Source organism: Camelus bactrianus, chromosome 17, assembly GCF_048773025.1.
Source record: "Camelus bactrianus isolate YW-2024 breed Bactrian camel chromosome 17, ASM4877302v1, whole genome shotgun sequence".
NCBI classification, from domain to species: domain Eukaryota; kingdom Metazoa; phylum Chordata; class Mammalia; order Artiodactyla; family Camelidae; genus Camelus; species Camelus bactrianus.
In genome coordinates, this window is record NC_133555.1 from 1,586,797 (window position 1) to 1,600,770 (window position 13,974).

The following is a 13,974-nucleotide window of genomic DNA, read 5'->3' on the forward strand; positions in this document are numbered from 1 at the left end:
GCCACTTTAAAAAAAAAAGCAGAACTGCAACTAGAAGTCTGATCTCCAACACCCCATAAACAATGCCAGGACGGACAGTGCCAAACACTCTAACAGAGTCATTATTAAAACACAGTGCAGGGAATCTGTTTTGGCAGCAGTCAGTTGCAAATCTAGGGAGACCCAGCAGATCCCAAATGAATGAATCAATCTGATTTTTTTCTCACCAAATGTCAACTGTACAGCAAAGATATGCCTGAACCACCCCAGCATTTCAGACCGTGACCTTGGAGCAGATCTTCTAAAGCCATCAAGTGTTCAGAGACCGTGGCCCCAGCTGACCACTCACTCATGGCTGCTGGCAGGAGGCAACAGACGGAGGGAGCCAGCAACCAGAGTGTCATCTGTAATCTCAGAAACGACATACCATCATCGCTGCCATGGTCTACTGACAAGACCAACCCCAGCACAGGGCAGGAGCAGACAATGCAAGGCTGTGAGGGCCAGGAGGTGGTGATTACTGGGGACTGTTTTGGAGATTGGACACCACACTGACAAGTCAGTCTTGATCTTCTGCACTCTGACCACCCAGTGACACTCCTGGGAGGCAACTGCTGCTACCCGTGTCCTCTGTCTCCATGCAAGACGAAGTCAGGAAGGGGGACCACAGACTGCATCTGGCCCGGAGAAGGATCAATGACGAGTGAACAGTTTGTTACTTTTTATTTTAGAAAATACTGCCAAAAAGTCCTCCGTAAACACTGAAGCCATTTACGTTCTCTTCATTAATTCATTAATTCACTCCCTCCTGAAGCATTTTCTTGAGTTTTGAGTTGCATGGCCACCACACCAATCTGAAAGAAAGGCAGTCAAACACCTCTTTTTATTTATTTGTTTAATTATCTATTTTTATTGACATAGTTAGTTTACAGTGTTGTGTCAATTTCTGGTGTACAGTATATTTCAGACACACACACGTATATATATGTATGAACTGCTGCTAAAATGTTCCAAAACAACAATGGGTTAAACAAGAAAAATGTTTATTTCTCACCTAAGACTCCTATGGGAACTGGTAACTCCAGTTCCTTCCATGTGATTACTCTCCCATCTTTGACACATGGCTTCCAGCTCATGTTCAGGATGGCTGCATCTGCTCCCCCCATCACGCCTACATCCCAGCTAATAGGAAGAGAGGAAAGGGAAGAGGAGAGCACATTCCTTTCCTATAGAGTAAGGGTGTGAAAACTATGGCCTGCAGGCAAACCACCTGTTTCCGTAAATGAAGTTTTACTGGAACACAGGTGCACACATTCATTTGTACACGGTTTATGGCTGCTTTCCCACTATGAAAGAAGAAACTGTATGGCCCACAAAGCCTAAGCTATTTACTATTGAGACCGTTTGAAGAATTATGCCCACACCCATGTTCTTATTATATAAGATATTCACAGGAGGGAAACGGGTGAAAGATGACAGGGGCCAAATTAGCAGCTGTGCAGACTGATAGCCTGAGAGCAAGCAGGAATGAACTCTACCAGTTTCTCAACTCCTCTGGAAATCCCAAACCCAAATCAAAATTAAAACATTTTTTTTAAAAGCGGGGGGAGAAGGGTAGAGCTCAGTGGTAGAGCGCGTGCTTAATTAAATGCATGAGGTCCTGGGTTCACTCCTCAGTACCTCCATTAAAATTAAAAATAAATAAATAAATAAAAACCTAACCACCCCAAATTTTTAAATAAAAAAATAAAATAAAAAACATACTGTTAAGTGAAAAGCAAGCCACAGACTGAGAGAAGACCACTGAAACACATTTAACAGAGGAACTCCTACCCCAAATATATAGAAAAATACAAATTAACAAGAAAAAGACAGACAACACAGTAGAAAAATAAATACAAGCACTTGATCTGGCACTTCCAAAAGAATTATTCCAACACTGGCCGGACTCAACAGTGGGTCTAAACTGGCAGAAGAAAGAATAAACAAACTTGTGACAGATCAGTGGAGATTATGCAGGAGGCCAAACAACAGAGAGATTAAAAATAAAAATAAGTGAAAAGAGCCCCAGAGAAATATGGGGCACCATCGAGCACACCAGCACACGTAAGCTGAGCGGAGAGCGAGGAGTGAGAGGAGGAGGAGCAGGAAAAATAGTCCAGGGAATAACGGCTGAATACGTCTCAGATGTATTGATGAACAGTAACTGTCACATCCAGGAAGCTCAAGAAAACCCCACTGGGATAAACAGAAAGAGGTCCACAAACAGACACATTATATTAAAAATGCTGGAAGTCAAAGACAAAGGGAAAACCTCGAAAGCGTCAAAGGACAAAGGACCCGTAACACACAAAGGAGCTCCCGTGAGAGCAACAGCTAACTTGGCAGCAGGGCAATGGAGGCCAGGGAGTGGTGGGACGACACAGCCAAAGGGCTGAAGACATGCCAACCATCTCAGAGAAACCAGAAAATACTTTCAGATGAACGAAAACGAAGGCACAACGTATGGGTACTTAAGGGATGAAGCTATCACAGTGCTAAGATGAAAGTTTGTAACAGTTAATTATCTATGATAAGAAAAAAGAATGATCTCAATCCATAACCATAAGGCACTAGTAAAAGAAGAGTAAACTAAACCGAAAGCAGGCAGAGGGGAGGAAGCAATAAACATCAGAGCAGAAATTAGTGGAATGGAGAACAGAAAACAACAGGGAAAAGCCAACTAAACCAAAGCTGGTTCTTTGAAAAGATCAACAAAACTGACAAATCTACAGCTGGATTGAATGAGAAAAAAAGAGAGAAGACTCAAATTAGCAGAACCAGGAATGAAAGAGGGGACATTGTCGTTGAGCTTACAGAAATTGAACAGGATCAAAAAGAAATACTATGACCACTTGTATGTTAACAAATTATATAACCCAGATGGAATAGTTAAATTTTAGAAAAGCACAAACTACCTACGTACTAAAGAAACGCACGATCTGAACAGTCCTAGAACAAGGGAAGATGTGGAAGCCACCCACAAATGAAAAGCCCGGGGCGGATGGCGTCAAGGGGGAATTCTACCGAACATCGAAGAATCAATACCAACCTATCTCAGGCTTTTCCAAAAACAGAAGAGGAAGGAGCACTTCCCAACTCATTCTGTGAGACCAGCATTACCCAGACACCAAAACCAGGAAAAGCCATCAGAAGAGAACTACAGGCCAATCATCTTTCATGAATATGTATGCAAATATTCTCATTAACATATTAGCAAACCACATCCAGCAAGGTGTAAAAAGAATTACACACCATGACCAAGTCGGCAAATATAAAGGAAAACATAAACGTACTTTCTGTTTGTGGCTCTTTTTTCTCTTCTGATTTAAAAGACAACTACAGAAAGCAATACATGCACATTGTGTAGATGAAGGTACAAAACCTCAATGTTTCTTTTTGTCTGGAATTTTTGTGTTGTCCAGCGTGAATGTCACACATAAATTTAGGTGCGATATTAGACAATTCCAGTATTGGACAGTCATAGAAAAATAGGATGAGTTTTCTTCATTTCATTTCTTCCACAACAAGACATTTGTGCACCTGCACACCTGGCTTGACAAACCTTGCCAAGGACAGAAATGCATCTTCTCTAGGTCCTGGACTCCCACCCAGGGGTGTGATGAGGGAGAACTTACAACTCCTTACTTAGGATACAGGTACCACGGATCTTGGAAATGTGAATTCCAAAGACATCTAGTCTGCCCCCTTCTTATAAGGAAGACAAGACTGCCAGACTCCTGACACAGCCAGGGCTGCCTTCGGGCACTGCCCAACCTCAGGCAGGTTCCCGATGAGCAGGCTGATAGCGAGGTGGTACCAGAGCATCGCCCCTGGGGCAGACCCATCGCCAGCCACTGTGAAGGGGTCAGGAGGCACCATCTGGCTTCCTCTAGGTGGACCTGGGCTCCGTGCTTCCCAGCGCCATCTCCGCAACCACTGCCATCTGCTTCGCACATAACCTGGACACGGCCCCAGCGATGAGCTCAGCAGGTGTGCTCATGCAGCATCTGCCAGGCAGCTAGCCCTCTGGAGTGGCCTCCCCACTCTCGGTGCCAAGGTCCCGACCTGTGCACCACACTGCCCCTGCTCTGCTTCCCCACTTCATCGTCTCCCCGCTCAGGGGAGTTCTGTGCAGCCCCTGGGAGCTAGGTGGCCACCCAGCCGGTGGCAGTGCCCACTGCCGTCCTGGTGAAGGGGCACACGGAGACCGCGTCATTCTTCACCATCACCCTGATCAAGGTCACGCCCTCCTACCCTGTCAGTGTCACCTTGCAGAGCAGCCCATCTCCCAGGCGAGCATCCTCACTGCCAACCACATGGTTCTCAACATAAGCGGCCAGTGCCTGGTAACATCGTCTCCTCCCTGCCCGCCTCCAGCAGCATAGTGGGGACAGGCGGTGTCTTCGATGACTTCATCAGGCCTGGGTGGCCATCTGCTGACCACCATCTGTTACCTGGCCCGGTCCCAGCTAGAATTCTGCAGCTATGGCAAGAGGCAGACCGGAGCAGCAAGGAGGACCACACAGAGGCTGGTATGTCAGCCCCAGCCCCCAGCTTTCCTCCAGCCGTCCTCAGAAACATCACAGCCCAGCTGGGTCCCTTTGCTTTGTCGTCTCCGACATGGGTGTGTGGTACAGCTGGGGCCACAACGTCTGGCCTGACATGGAGGCCAGCAGCCCTGGGAAAATTACTTCATTCTTGTGTCTTGTCTTGACTTTTAACAGCTCTGACGGCTAAGCTACCACCTTGTGGTTGTTTGCAACTGGCCAGGGAGGACCAGCCACTGGCTGTCAGCTTGCTGCTGGCCTGAGTGGCGTCCCTGCCATGAGTCCCGCTGTGTACACCACGATGGGATGAACGCCCACTTGGGACCTTCAAGCACAAGGGGTCAAGTAGCTCAAGGGGGAGCTTCTGGGATGCTGGCAACATCCTCTCCCCTAACTTAGGTACTGGTTACCTAAATATTCATGTTACTATAATTTACTAAATTGAACACGTATGTTTTATGCATGTATATGATCATTCATAATGAGAAAGAGTTTAAAAATTTTAAGAGTCTGACCCTGATAGCACACCACACAAGCCTCAGCTGTGCCTAACCTTGGACTACTTACTGCAGGGAGACAGAGTAACACTTGTCTATTTAAGCCACAACAGAAGAGTATTCTATTTTTTGCAGCCAAACACAATCATAATTATATGTGATCAATATAATCTTGGCGCTTATTCCATAATAGCACTGACTTATTCTTTTTACAGGCTGCATTGTACTCCATCACATGATTGTGTCTCATTTTTTAAGTAGACCAGTTCCCTATCGATTGTTTCCAGGCTTTGGCTATTCAAACAATGCTCGATTCTATCTTTTTGTACATGCGTCTGTGCACAGGGGGCATTACACCTGTAAGACAATTTCCTAGGCCTTGAAGTGCTTGACCAAAGGATTCATGCAAAGGATTAATTCTGTTAACAGATGTTGCCAGCTTGGTTTCTAATGAGGTTGTAAAAATGTACACGCTCACAGTGCCTGTTTTCCCCAGCCTTGCCAACACAGTATCCCATCAAAAGCCATACCAAATGATAGTGCAGGACACCAAATCGCTCTCCTCAGGGATCCCCACTACCCTGGTTTTATAGGTAAGTAAACAGATTGCCAAGGATAAGGGACCTACGTTTTCCAAGTTCAGCCCCCACTTCTCAGACTGAATTAATACCCTCTAAGAGCAGATACGGTAGCTGCTGCCTGTGTTGTAACAATTATTATTACTCTCAGCCCCATTCTGCAGGCTGGAAGCCATTCCTTCTCGTCTGGTGCAGACGGCGGGACAAAGATGCTGTTCCATCCTCTCTAGCCCATACCCTGTGGTACTTCCTGCGGCCAGTCCTCCTTCCCCCTCCCTCCCTCCCACCCCCTCCTCTCCCCTCCCCACGGGCCTGTCCCACGAGGCTGCGAGAACTGTGATGGCTGGGCCCGTTCCTTCACCACCTTTTTTGCACACGCCAAACAGGAAGAATGTGTAGCAGGAGAGATCAGAGTCTCCCGCCCCAACTGTATGGGCGCTTCTGCTAGCTGTTCCGGGACCCGGGGACCTGGACCGTCCACTTCCTCTGCCTCGTCTGCAACTCGGAAACGCGGGTACCAGCGCCTCGAAGGGCTGCACCGCGAGGAGACGACGTGCGCGCGGCACGTGGCGGCTGTTACCAGTACTACCAAAGGACACGACGCGGACGGCAATTACGCGCCAGGTACTGTCGTCTCCAAACTCGGCCCTCGCAACACTGCCCGGCTTAGGCAACGTCACCCCATTTTACCTCCAGCCCCCTCCATCAGGGTGCAGCAGGGTGGGCGTGGGGGGCGCGTTCTCTCACCGGTAAACGGTGACAACGGCGCGGGAGGAACAGACCACGGGGACCCTCAGCCCACGCGGACCCTCAGCCCACGCAGGCGCCGCCCCCAGCCGCGAGCCCGCGCCATCCCAATGCGCATGCTCCGATGCCGCCCCAGCCGCGCCCAGCTCTGCGTTCACGTCAAGGCCCCGCCCCCAAGGAGACCCGGAAGCAGAATCCCCCGCGGGTCAAAGCGGCCATCGCTGCTCTGGCCCCACCGCCAGAGGGCGCGACTGCCGCCTATGTTGGCTCCCGCCTAGCGAGGCACGTCAGCGGGCCGGTCCCGAAAATGGAAGGGTTTGCCGTACAAGATGGCGGCTTCCGCTGTGGCGGTGCGGAACGCTGAGGGGCTTTCCTGTTTCGGGGACACGCGGCGCTCTGGGCGCAGGAATGGCAGCAGGTTCCTCGCGAAGGCCGGCTCCCGCAGAGCTCCCAGGCGGCTCTGTCGGGGGGTAAGTGGCCGAGGGCACAAGATGGCGGCGCCCACTGCGCGGCCGGAAGTGGAGGCGAGCGCGCGGCGTGGCCCGCCCGGGGCCGCAGGCGCGGGGCCGTCCCGCGCGGCCTCCCCCGCCCGGCCTTTGTGCTCCGCGTGCCCGGGGCTGCGCGTCAGCGGCTTTCCCTCCCAGCGCTTGGGAGGGGCGCTGGTCCCTGAGGCCGACTTCCGCCGCCTGGAGCCCCGAAAGCAGGAGGAACCGGGCGACAGGTTACAGCCCGTCCCTTCGGAGGAGTGTCCCGCCGTCGCTCGAGAGGAGGCGCCGAGCGGTTTCTGCCCTCGTGCGGCACCGGCCCGGGCTCCGCTGAGTGAAAGCGAGCGAAGCGTGGGGAACGCGGGTGGAAGCGCCGCGGTCTGCGGCCGGGGGGCGGGGGGAGGCCCTGCGAGGGCAGGGCGCGTGCGGGGCGTGTGGACGCAGAGGGGCCCCGAGGACTGGGACCCGTCGCCCGGGTTCACGACAGGTTTTGAAAGTACTTAAATGGGTGATTTAAAGACACGAAGTTCTTTTATAAGGTAACCATGAAAAAAGCAACGTGAAAAAAAATAGTGGGCTTTTTCAGCTGCAAAGACGGTGTTTAATAAAGATTCCTGCCACGCCACTTGTGAGGATCAAGTTTTCAAGGTCAGCACTGTAGTACTTGGGCAGAAGTCGGTGTGACAGTCCAAGCCCTGCTGGACGCTGGGCACAGCTGTTGTGGTTTGCTGCGGCGCGGCCTTCCGCCCCCCACCCCCCCACCCGATTTCTGCGTTCGCGGGCAGGAGGGGCGCGCGGGGTTGGGCCTGGCGCACGGAACTCACTGAAGACCCGTTTGTTGGTTCATAAGTGAATGCTGGTCAGCTACAAGCACACGTGTTCTCCGTGGCTTCTGCTGCTGGGGCCTCTTCCTGGGTTCTTAGGGTTACCATCGTGGAAAACAGTGGTAGCGCTGAATTAGAGTTTGAAGCAAGTTCTGCCTTCAGATCATCCAGAAATGCTTGAAAAAGTCAAGTACTCATTTCAGAATTGGTACTGATCTCGGGGATATTTGAACGTGAAAGAAGTGTCCTTTCTGACAGCTGTCGGCTCCTGAGCATTTGCTAGCTTGCCGGGGACGGAGCGAGTGGGCGCTCTTACACGTGGGGAGTGTGAAATACGGTAACAGAGTTGAGCCGAGTGCCTAACCTGTCCTAAGTGCTCGGTTAGTAGCCATTACTATTTTAGGGCAACGCTGAGTCGCTTGATACAATACACTTTTGCCACTGGGACCTTACACAGGTTTAAAAAATACACTAGTTGCATTAAAGATCTTACTATTGTTTGTATTGTTTTTAATTTTTTATTTTACATTTTAATTTTACTATTATTTTAGAGGCCACGTGGTATAATGGAAAGAATTTAGCGCCTTATTGTGTGTCATTAAATTACTTAACCGTTCGAGACTTCAGTCTCCTCACAAGCAAGACGAGAATCACAAAACCTGTTTCATAGGGCGACCGTGAAAGTAGTAGTTTGACATTATGAACGTAAAGCACTTGGGGTAGCACATACAGTAGGCACTCAGCAGGTGGTCTCCCGTGCTGTAACACTTCAGCCTCAAGGTTAAGGAACAAATACTGCATGCAACTTCCCGGGAGGGGCAGGAGCAGGTGCCGCAGGGTGACAGTTAACTCAGGAAGCCTACCAGGAGAAGTTGGAGGGACGGCAGGTCTGCTGGCCCCGGGGCCTCGGCTTCCTGTCTCCACCAGGAGACTGCAGACACTATCTGCAGGCCAGACTGTTCGCAGGGGTGCCCCCTGCCAGCAGCCACCTGTGCTGTGCAGTTCGCAGCCTCCTCTTTGGAGCGTCACACAGTGCCTGCTGCTCAGAGCCCTCAGCCACTATTTCTGAGGCTCATTGCTCATGCTTCCATATTTCACATGAAACATGTACTGCATATGTTCAAAATAAAAATTTTTTAATTGTAAAATACACATAAACATAAAATTTACCATCTTAATCATTTCTAAGTGTACAGTTCAGTGGCATTAAGTACACTGCTCTGTATACAACTCCAGAAGTCTTTGTTTTACAAAAAATGAAACTCTGTACCCATTAAACAATACCTCTCTATTTTTCCTGCCCCCAGGTCCCTGGCAGTCAGCATTCTGCTTTCTCTCTGTGAGGATGACTACCCCAGGGACCTCATGAATCATATCATACAGTATTTATCTTTTTGCAACCAACTTATTTCACTGAGCCTGATTTCCTCAGGGTTCGTCCGTGTTGTAGCATGACGATTTCTTCCTTCTAAAGGCAGATGAACAATCTCTCGCACACACAGGTCACTGAAGAGGAGCAGAAGATGCTACCCACACGTGCCCCGTGGTCACGCGGATTCTTTTGAACCAAAGGCAATCAAGACCCAGCAGTTTCAGGAAAAACTTGCACCTCTCCCTTAACTGCCTTAAAGAATTGGAGTCGGGGACCAGCCCGCAAAGAAAGCAGTTAGCAGGGATAAGTCTCATCTGAGAGACTTCCCTGCAGGGCAGGGTCAACATCCAGTCAGCGAACATGCGCTCTGCTCTTCCGCTCTTCCCGTGAGGGGCCTCGTCCCCCGGCTCCAGCCCCTTAGCCTTCAGCGAGGAAGCAGGTCGGCCTCAGCGGCCTGACTGCCTCTGGCTCTCAGATTTTTATGGGGCTTCCATGCATATGAAGTTAAATTTGTTTTTCTCCTGTTAGTCTATCCTATGTCAGTTTAAATATTAGACCAGCCAATGAGCCTAGAGGACTAGAAGGAGGAATTTTCTGCCGACACCATGTTTTGTTTATTCCTCTGTCAGTGGACACGTGGGTTGCGTCTGCCTTTTGGCTGTTGTGAATAACACAGCTTTGCATGTGGGGTGCACACATATTTTACAGTGAAGAAATGTCCAATAGGATCAGAGAGAGCAGAGTAATTCTGAATGATTAAAAAATGCAACAGTAAGTTACTTACAGAGTCATTAAAAGATTTTAAAGCTATAGTTAGTCACTGTGCCATGAGGCACCCAGTGATGGGCCACGGGTTTAAGGTTCTGTGACAGTCGTGGTCTTCCTCTCTGCCCTAACAATGGGTTTGGGGGATATTGTGGCTAATCTTGCTTAGAGATGGTGTCAAAAACCTACAGAGTGGGTGCATGAGATAGGAATGGGAGAGCTTGGACAGAGGGCTGTGAAGGGAAGCGTCGGGAGCACCTGCCTAGGGCCCGACGCACTCTGTCGCCTTTGCGCGGTGGGCAGCAGCAGTGCCCGTCCCAGGGGCGGCTGTGGGGACAGGTGTGGGCGTCCGGGGGATAAGGGCTCACCTGGCCAGCGGTGGGCGTTGCCCGTCCTGGTAGTGACGTCCCCGGATGTGGGGAAGTGTTCACGGTGTGCAGTTAATCCTTAGAAAGAACGCAGCGAATCCGGGTGAGGGGCACACGGGGCTTCTCTGTACTCTCCTTGCAACACAAGAGGGAAGCCTGTGGTCGCGGCCGGAGGCTCCGCTGGCGCTGCGCCGCGCTGCCGGCTGCCCTGCGTTCTCCTGGCTGAGGGGTGGGCGCTGCGGCGCAGGGGCCGCCGCCTCGCTGTTGGGTGGGGCCTTCTTACAAGGTTGACGACGTCACGCTTCAGAGCAAAGTCAGAAGCTTAGAATATTAGCAGCTCAAGGTTTGAAAGCCTTTCAGCAGTCATCCAGTCCCACTTCGCAGTGCCCTGGACGCCTTCCCCACCACCCAGTGTCCAGGCTCCGCTCGCGTTGCTCGGGGAGCACGGTGCGCCCCGGCTCGCAGGGCCTGTTCCTCTTTATGGCCAGCTCTGGCTGTGGGGAGGGCTTTCCTCATTTGGAGACCAGATCTGATCCCTTTCTCTGTTCTCAGAGATGTACAGAATGTGCCCCACCCAAGACGGGCAGTGAGGGACTTCAGAAGTGCCACCCTGAACTCGGATGACCTGTTCTTTCCCAGCACAGGTCTTTCCCCCAAGCTCCAGCCCGCCGCACAGCCTGCTCCCTCCTGGCCCCTGCGTTTGTCTGTCCCCGTGTGTGTGTGTGTGTGTCCCCGGGCACCTCGGACTCAGCACTCCCACAGCACGACTGCTCTCTCCTTGCTCCTCCAGAACGCAGGGTGCACATTGCTGTTTGTCTCTACTACCGGTGACAAACAAATCAGGGCTTTTTCTCTTTCGTAAAAGCAGTGTTGCGTTATGCACGGGTGGCCGCTCCGTGGGGTCAGCGAGGACCCAGACTGCTGTCTTGTGATAGCAAACCCAATCTGTAGAGCCGTAACCCAGCAGGGTTTCACTTTTCTTGCGGTCCGGGGCCGGAGCTGCCTTTCTGCTTTGCTCCATCATCCTTGCCCTGCGGCTTTCACCCCTGTGCTGGTCACCTCAGGGTCGCAGGACGACTCCAGGCAGGGGGAAGGGGAAACAGCAGGCATCCTCGCCTGGCTCACTCAGCCTTCTTGTTCTGAGCTCTTCAGGAAGCCCCACCCAGCAGCTCCCACCTCATTGCCCGGAATCCGGCCACCGGCCACCTCTAGCTGCAAGGACTGCTGAGAAGTGGAGTTCTTTGCTGGGCACGTTGTTGCCCTGAACAATCAGGATTGCAGTCTGAGAACCAAGGCCAGGTGGGGATGTGAGCAGTGGCGTCTGTCACAGTAAAGCTTTCTTAGCAGCACTGGCCATGTTTCCTAACTGCAGGGCTTCTCAGAGCCCTTGACATTCCAGGGAGGATACTGTGGGCGTCCAGAGAACCCTTCCACAGGGGTCCCATCCCGGGAGTCATCTCGTGGCACGTTTCAGGAAACACAGAACGAGCCCCAGTCTCTCTTTAATTGTCTCGGAAGAGTTGTGTCTGAATTCCAGGTGGAGTTGTTTGTGTGTTTATGCTGCTGTTACATCATCAGAATGGCAGCTTTGATGGTGGTGATGACTGCATCCCTTTCTTCCAGTGTCCTGGTCTGCAAAGCCGCTGGCCATTTTCAGCGTTTCTTCCTCTTTCCTGGTGCTTAGGTTTCTCCCCGGGGCTCTTGCCGCAGAATCTTCACCCTTAACATGTTGAAGTGTTTCCTCCTAGTCTTCTTCTAGACTCTCTCTAGACTACAAGGGTACGTATGTTTACATGTGCTTTATGTTTGTAAAATACGTTGCACATATAGCGTGTATTATACAGACCAAATGCACGCAGGGCTGTGTGTATTTTTACAGAGAGTTGAACTTGCGTCCGTCTATGCAGCAGCAAGAATGATGTTTTTGGTTGGTTTTTGAGTCCCCTTCCAGGACCAGGAAGGCACGAGAGGAACACAAAAGGGAGGCCTGTGGTCGCGGCCGGAGGCTCCGCTGGCGCTGCGCCGCGCTGCCGGCTGCCCTGCGTTCTACTGGCTGAGGCGCGGCACGGGGCGGGCACGGCCCAGCGGTGGGGCGTGCGCTGCACAGGCACGAGGCCCGGCTTCAACCTCCAGTACCTCCGTTAAAAAAAAAAAAAACAAAGACCCAACACAGCTGCCGAGACAAAGATGCAGAATAGCAGTGCCTGCCGAGGTGGGCATGTCTGCACGCGCACGTCCAGTCTTGGCGGCTCCAGCGGCCGAAGCACGGTGGGTCAGAATCAGAGTGGTGGCCATGGTCTTGAAGGTGGCAAAAAGGATGACAAGGACAAGAAAAGGAAATACGAACCTCCGGTACCAACACAAACGGGAAAAGGAGGAGGAAACAGAGGGACCGGATGCTGCCGCTGACTGTCACCAGTGGCCCCTCACCCTGAGCACCGGTTAAGAGCGTCAAGCTTAGAACTGAGGACTGTGTTCTCATGGTGGACGAATTCGCTAGAATTCAGAAACAGTTCAGAACCAAGGGATTTAAACAAGGCGGTTTCCTTCATTTGGAGCACAGATATAGCTCAGTGGTAGAGTCCGTGCTTAGCATGCACGAGGTCCTGGGTTCAATCCCCAGTAACTCTGTTTAAAAGTCAGAAACAAATGAAGCCTTTAGAAGAAAAGTAAGAAGAGGAAAGACCAAAGGTGGATGATCTGTGGGGGACTACAGTGTCAGGAGGAACCTTGGAAGAGGTGATTGACAATCAGACACCTTGGTGTCTGTGTCTGTGGGCTCAGAACGCCGCATCGGCATTCTTCTACTTGTGGGCAAGGTCCTGCTCACTCACTGGGTGCATGCTGTGACGGGGTGCTTGTGGGTGATGCAGGGCCCCAGGTCACAGTGACGAAGGTGGGGAAGATGCCCCAGGAGACCAGTGCTGATACTGGGGGCTTGGACAACCAAACCGAGGAAGCTGAGGAATCTGGAGCTTCCTCTCACTCATCCGGAATGTTAAGAAGAGATGGGTGCACAGGCATTCTCCATGGCTGACCTGGCATAGGTTAAACCTCACCGGCCAAAGCAGCAACAGCACATTGGACCTCGGCCACTTTCCAGAGAGTGGCTGGCTCTGAACTTACTTAGGAACCCCTAGGGATGGGCCCAAACTCATACAGGACTTGTTGCCAGTTGCTGAAGAACATGCACCATCCATCCTGTCTGTTGACGAAGTTGATGCAGTTGGGACGAGGAGACAGGATTCAAGTCCCGGTAGTGGGAGAGACGTTCAGAGAACAGTGTTGGGCTGGTTGACCAGTGGCATGGACTTGGTTCAGTGGGAGACGCAAAGGTGAACACGGCCGCAAGCTGAACAGAAAATTTGGGTCCAGCACTTACCAGACCAGACCAGGCTGACGGGATTGAGCTCCCCTGCCCGAGAAAAGGACTGAGAAGCACAACCCACACCGCAGGACGGAGCTGGCCGATGGTGTCATCCTAGAGGCCTTGGCCGTGGCCCAAGATGACCTCCCTGGTACACAGACCAAGGCAGTCTGTGCCAAAGCTGGCCTGACGACCTTGAGGGAACACAGAATGAAAGTAACAAGTGAAGGCTTTTTAAAAACCTACAGGAAATGTTCCGTATGAAAAACAAGAAGGTGCCCCTGAGGACTTCAGGGAGGTGGTTGGGGGTGTCCCAGGCCCCCAGAGGGACGAGGTCGGGGCCGTTGTCCGGAGGAATCCATGCTCCCCTGCTCTTTCTTGGCAGAGGACCCTGTGTCTTTGA

At 51.7% G+C, this 13,974-nt stretch overlaps 1 long non-coding RNA gene and 1 pseudogene across 1 annotated transcript; one reads left to right on the top strand and one right to left on the bottom strand.

Annotated features, from left to right (window-relative positions):
- Nucleotides 1–672: 672 nt before the first annotated feature.
- LOC141573749 (uncharacterized) lies at nucleotides 673–6,865 on the bottom strand. The gene is made up of 2 exons (XR_012499792.1): nucleotides 6,334–6,865; nucleotides 673–833 (listed from the first exon to the last, which is right to left on the bottom strand). It is a non-coding gene; the product is annotated as an uncharacterized LOC141573749 (long non-coding RNA).
- Nucleotides 6,866–6,881: 16 nt separating this feature from the next.
- Nucleotides 6,882–13,974, top strand: LOC123618807 (26S proteasome regulatory subunit 4 pseudogene; annotated as a pseudogene).